Source organism: Megalobrama amblycephala, linkage group LG1, assembly GCF_018812025.1.
Source record: "Megalobrama amblycephala isolate DHTTF-2021 linkage group LG1, ASM1881202v1, whole genome shotgun sequence".
Lineage (NCBI taxonomy): Eukaryota > Metazoa > Chordata > Actinopteri > Cypriniformes > Xenocyprididae > Megalobrama > Megalobrama amblycephala.
Window position 1 is genome coordinate 68,492,835 of NC_063044.1, and position 7,021 is coordinate 68,499,855.

General features: G+C 34.3%; 1 long non-coding RNA gene across 1 annotated transcript; it reads right to left on the bottom strand.

Moving 5' to 3' along the window:
• Window positions 1–1,090: 1,090 nt before the first annotated feature.
• Window positions 1,091–7,021, bottom strand: LOC125248815. The gene is made up of 2 exons (XR_007180389.1): window positions 6,886–7,021; window positions 1,091–4,225 (listed from the first exon to the last, which is right to left on the bottom strand). It is a non-coding gene; the product is annotated as an uncharacterized LOC125248815 (long non-coding RNA).

The following is a 7,021-nucleotide window of genomic DNA, read 5'->3' on the forward strand; positions in this document are numbered from 1 at the left end:
TGGCCTAATAAAGACTTTTGCAACCTTTTGTTATTCTCTGCCATCTGTTGTTTTGACCATGTGTGACTCCTGGATATACAGTTATGATCAGTGATATAAATGGACAGTTTATTTTGATACACAAACATTCATTATTTGGCATATATTAAGGTTGACCAGGAAACTTTTTCCCAGTCATATCAGTGGCCAAATGTGTCCCAGTCAACCTGAATTCACTGGTCATTAATGTTCATAAACATGCATGATATTCATGGGGCTTTAATTAGGGGCACATTTGACCTCATGAATTTAAAAATTAATTAACTGGGAATAAAAGGAATAAACTGTTGGATCTGTGTCAAAACATATATTAACAAATCCTGGAATAAAGATGGGATTATGGCCTTGATTTTCTTTTTTTGTTACTGGATGTTGGGTATAACGGGAATGAGTGAACTTATGATAGTGTGTGAGACATTTAATGACATTTTGTCTTTATAAAAAAAGATGGGCCATGATCTTGCCAACAACAAATGTTAGCTAGCAGTCCCTTAATATATGAAAATTTGACACATAAACTATTCTCAGTTCAAAAAATTACATTTTTACCACCCTTTGAATTTTAATAACAAGTTTTAATTTTTTTTAAATACTTTCTATAACACAATCTTTTTACATACAGTGGCCCCCAAATTATTTGCACAAATGCATTTGCATTAATATATACAACTATGGAAAAAATTAAGAGACCACTCCAAGTTCAGAAATCAATGTTAAGTGGTCTCTTAATTTTTTCCATAGCTGTATATATATGTATATAAATTAAAATGTATGGAATCACTGTAGTTTTTTTTTTTTTTTTTTTTTTTTAAGAATTGAACTCCACAAGGATGAATTGTATTCAACATGAATTAATAAATGGATTTAAAAAAAAAAAGAAGAAGAAGAAGACATTTCTAATGTTACAAAAGATTTCTATTTCAATACTGCTCTTCAAACCTTCTGTTCTGTGAATCCTGAATACAGGCACAGTATAATCCTTTTGAAGAGCAATAGGCCTACATCATAAATGAACAAGAGAACAATACCAGAATAGATATGAGTCCTCAAAAACATTTAAACAGGTTTATTTCAGTTGTTACAGGCAGTGATGTAATGATAATAACTAGTAAAATACTGAGTTTTAAAACATTGCAAGGTACAAAGGAAGAGCAACGAGCTGAACTCATTGAAGATGATAGCTGAAGGTTGCTCTGCTGATACACGAAGAATCTGTTATTCAGTTACAGACGACTGCACAAATCGTGCAAACTAATGAAAACATTATGTAAACAACTGTAGTGTTCAGCCGCGACGCTGAGAATATAGTTACCTTTATAGAATAATCCACTATTGTCTTGAGATACAATGTGAACTAAAATTCTCAGTTGCACGTGCAATCGCGCATGTCTGCGAAACTCATTAATATTCATGTATGCTCCGCCTTCACAAACCGAAAATCTCTTAACACATTCTGGAAACAATGCACTTGTTTGTAGTCAGATGTTGCAAAATAATTTTTTAGTAAACTAAACTTAATTTACTGTGTTTATCCAATTGAATTTCCCTTGTATTTTAAATTGGCAAAAAAATAAATAAATAAATAGAGTAAAACTCAAAAATCTCTGTAGTTTTTTTTTTTTTTTTTTTGCGTGGTCAAAATCTGACAGAACTGAAAGTGATAATATTCGACATACCACCAGAGTTTTGTTAACATTGTCAACTATCTCTAAGCTGAGAATGTTAACAAAACCCTGGCATCAGAGGCATGTCGAATATTATCACTTTCAGTTCTGTCAGATTTTGACCCCATATAAAAACAGAACTTGCGTAAGAGTTACTATTTAACTCTAGTTAAGTATTTTGCTCAACTTTTACTTTCAAATAAGTTGCAGAATTACATGTAGCCTACTTCTGTCACTATATTAGTTTTTGAAGAACTGATCGAGCAGAAATCTTATATAACATTACTCCTCCCTCTGGTGGATGTTTGTATTCCAGGCTCCTCCCTGTTTTCTCAGTAGGGAACAGACTGTATTTCTGTCGTGCTTTAGCTGTCAACACGCTCCTTCCCTGCAAGTTTTGCAGAGATTCCTTCAGTTCTATTTTGCTTCGGATTTAGTTAGGACAAGGATCCGTTTAAGGTATGAAATTATGAAATGTGTTTCACTTGTACGTTTTTGCAACAGTAGCTACTGCAATGGTTTTGCACACTAACGTTTTTTGCAGGTTTTTTTTTTTTTTTTTTTTTTTGCACACTAGTTCTTTGCATACAGATGTTTTTTTTTTTTGCACACTAGTTCTTTGCATACAAATGTTTTTTTTTGCACACTAGTTCTTTGCATACAGATGTTTTTTTTTTGCACACTAGTTCTTTGCATACAGATGTTTTTTTTTGCACACTAGTTCTTTGCATACAGATGTTTTTTTTTTTTGTTTTTTTTTGCACACTACTGTGATGTTTTTTGCACACTACTTTTTTTGGAATGTAATTCTCTGCACACTCACTGCCTTTTAAAAGTTGTTTTCCTGTCAGATTGGCTGAGAGCGGGCGGCGCATGCGCTCTAAAGTTGTTTTTATCTGAATGTTGTTTTTATCAGACCATGCGCAGCAGCCACGCCCACGTGGGCAGTTCCTGCAGTTTCAGTTCTTTTATGTTTTGTTATTGGAAATCCATTCGAACTTATATAAGTACTGTAAGAAAAAGAGTTATATTTATTTATCTATTGTTAAGTAATTTGTCAAATAAGCTACACATGCTGTGTGGTGTTTTCTATATATCTATATCCATATTCTATTTTGCATTTACAGAACCACATATTTATGCACATTCAGTAAAGAGAAAAATGTGGATTATAATTTAAGTGAGACTTCAGTGTTCTGTCTGGACAACATGAAGTCTTCAAACAATGCAAACCAGCATTAAGATTTTTCTTTTGCAAATGCAGAACACGCGCCTGCAGCGTCACCTTCACACCAAGCAGAAAAATGACTTATTTTCCATATTTTTTTTACAGGTCTATGATTCTTCATGTTTTTTGTCTCTTTCAGCAATCAGCTCCAGTCCAGATGATCTAGTGATGCAGATTCTTCTAATGGGCAGAAATGGTTCTGAGAAAAACTCGTCTGGAGAAAAGAGATTTAAACAGAAAAAGAGGCATGAAGCTGAAGACAGACAGATCGAAGAGAAGCAGGTGTTTGTGATTGATTGTCCAGATCTCCTGGATCCAGATCTGAATAAAGAGAAGATGGAGATGAAAGAACTACTGCAGAAGATTAAAGGAACGAGGACGGAGAACAGCGGGACATGTGTCAAACGAAGTGGCAGCATGGACAAGCTTATCAATTGTAAGCAGTGTTGGGTGTGACTACAGTGTAATTGCTGTAATGTAACCTTCTCCCTTTACATACTTCAGTCAGTTCACAAATAATTTTATATTTATTTGAAAGAATTGAAAGGTCAGTTTCATGTCTATCCTTGTATTGGTACTTTGTATTGGTGCAATACTTTTTAGAAAAAGTAATAAGTACAGTAATTACACTGGTGAAGATGTAATATAGCTAATAATTAACGTAGTAGCTCAGAGTTTTTTAGAGTAACTTACCCAACACTGATTGTCAATTATTTCAATAATACTATTATATTATAACACTGATATTATTAAGAGAATAGTTTCATGTAAATATTTATTAGCCCGAATTGAAGCTGAGGTTTATTTTGTAATAATAACTGTTTGGATCATATTTACATGACTAATTGTCACATAAGTATAAATATTCATTTGAGTTTAAATATTTTTTTAGCTTATCTTTTTTTTTCTCAGCAGAAGCTTTGAGGTTATTACATATCATAGCATCTTTAAGTTGAAGTGAAACTAGCATCACTCTGATTACCTCGACTTAAGGTTTTTGAACACGGTTTGAACAGCCAATCAGAATCGAGTATTCAGATTTATTTAATTAAACTTCATGTGATGTAATGTGATGTGATGCTGATGAGTGATGTGATCTTTGTAGTGTCAGGAGAAGATCCGGATGAGATTGATGTGATTCCTAAGGGGAAACACCAGATCCATCTGGGAAAAACCGGATGTGGGGAAAGTGCCTCTGGAAACACCATCATCAGCAGAAATGTCTTTGAATCTACAGTCTCTCAGACGAAACCTACAGTCAGGATCGGAAGAGAAATCTCAGTGATCGACACGCCTGAAACACATTTGAGTGAATTTGGATGAGAAAGTGAATCAGTACCAACAGCAGCACAAACCGGTCACTTTAGACAGGGCCGAATTTATCACATAAGCTTAAACACACAGTATTAAAGGTGATTGTTGCTTCTATTCTTATAGTTTTCAGTCCTGTGACTAATGTAGAGACCTGGAGGACATAACATCTGCAGAACTGCAGCACAGGCCTGTGTATTAACCATCTGTTATTAATATTTAGAGCAGCTACACTCAAATATGAGAGCTCGTGATCAGCTCCTGCTGCAGTATTTCAATCACTAACACCAGCATTTTATACGTTAACATGCAGTAACACTTCAACTGCCTTAATGTATTCAAACTGTGATGTTAAAAGATCATATTCAGCTTATTGATGATGAGCAGATCAACACAGGATATGAGAGAAACGCACTCAATGGTTAAGCGCTTTCTTTATTACTCCATGTGAAAACTATGATTATTATGCGTTGTTGCTGTAGTTTTCTTTTGAAACATGGATTAGCAGCAAATCCCGGAGGATGAATATGTCATTGGAGCCGAAGGGAAAGTGTGATTCAGTGAGAAAAATCATTAATGAAGCTACAGAAACATTATGTGCCTTTTCTGAAAACTTCGTCTTGATTGACATCATTGTTTGAAATAATGTGGTGTGTTTTATTTTTTTAGAAAGCTAATATATTTTTCTCACTCCATGTAGCCTACTTCAGCATTTTAAACCAATGACTGTAACAAAACATGTAAAGTCAGAGCCGATCCTCCCTATACACAAACTACGGAAGTTGCGTAAGGCTCCGAACCACCAGGGGGCCCCCTTGCTTACACTATATAAAATAAACATGACAATAATTTACCATAATGTGAATATTTCTTTATAATATGCAAACTTATGTGTGGTGTCTACTATACATTGGCGGAGTCATGTGAAAATATTTTAATAATGATTTATATTGATTTAATAACTTTTTCGTCATGCAGTGCGGCAGATAATAACATGCGTTGTGACATGGCTGCAAAACTAAACTATCCTTCTGCAACAGAAAAAGGTGCCAAGAACGAAGTATGTAGGCTACATATTTTTGTAACATTTTCATTTTCTTATTTGGCCTTCTTGACAAAGCAATAAATTCAGCAATAACAGGTGTCCTGGGTTGTTTATTTGGGTCAAAATGGACAAACACAACCTTTGGGTTAGAAACTGAATTAAAAACATGTAACCCAGTGGCTGGGTTTGTCTATATTCGACCTCAAATTTGGGGTTAAACAACCTAGCATTTTGTTTTTATTGTTTAACACGCTGTAATTTCGTAAAATCGCGCATTTAGAAAGCCAATACGGCAGTGTGTTATAGTTTTTCTGACAGCTAGATGGCGCCAGAGCATTACTACTATCAAAAAGCATTTAGCTGTCAACGGACATTTGGTTTTAATTTTACTTAGCTAATTGTTTTTACTGCCAATTAAACATTTTAATGGGTTTCCCTTTACATATTTTTATACGTTTTTCGTAACTTGCAGTTTGTTTCCTTGATGTTTTAATTTCATCGTTTTGGTATTTGATATCCTCTGTTGGTGGTTTGTGAAGTAGCATCACCTGGGGTGATAGTTTTTTTTAATTATTATTATTATCCCTACTGGGGATAAAAATAATTCAGCAGAGCCAGGGATATTCATTCCTACTCTATGTACATTCCATGTACATTAATAATGCTGTTTACATTCATTCCAAGAGGTGTCATGATTGAAATATAGGCTATATATTGTATACTAGGTCACTAAATTTGTACTTGTGAAACCACTAAAACACAACATAGATAAATACATCTGTGACAAGACACTATACATATATTTCATTTGTTCAGTGAACTTAAATGTTCACACAAAAATGATAATTCGGTCATTTGTCATTTACTCACATTTGTGTTGTTTCAAACGTGAATGACATTCTTGATTCTTCTACATTTACAGTTAGTAATTTAGCAGACACTTTTCTCCAAAGCGACTATAGAAGCAATCAAATCAACATGAGCGCAACAGTAAGAGCTGTGTCAAGTCCCAGTTTAACAGTAAAGTGCTTCTGAACAGAAGTCTAGATCAACAAATTGTTGGTTTTGTTAAATACACTTTATAATAGCCAACATTAATCATTGTGTTCTTGTATAATCTGAATTAAGTAAAGCCAAAATATAACCCCACTGAACCTTTTGAAGTAGTAAATGAGCCTGGATTGATAAAGAAATTAAGTTAAGACAAAATAATCAAGGATCATGTTGCTCAAGTGAAGCCAGAAGAATTATGTGTTTCATCCAAATGAATGACAGAGTAAAGCAAGTACACTAAGGTAGTAAGTATACTAATATCAATCTATTAATAGTATACTTCTGAGTGTAGCCTACTATTTACGACTTTGGACTAAATTGCGTGCATATGATACGCACTTTATGACACGCTCTTGGGTAAGATGGGTGTGGGGTTCGTGTGTATAATACGCCATAAAGCGTATCAAAACTCATTTGGTGAATACATTCCAAGACATTGCACACTCGTATTATTGATACGCATTTTCGTGTGATCCTGCTCACTTTTCAGTGTATAAAAGTATACTTAAGTATTCTGAATGAAAATTTCCTGATCATTTACTCACCCCCATGTCATCCAATTTTTTATGCCAGCTGTGAGTGAATTTTTCTATAACTCCTCCGTTTAAATTATATTAAGCCTTAAAGTTCGCATGAAAAGAACCCGGGTGCGCACCGGGGTACCGAACCCGATCTACCTGA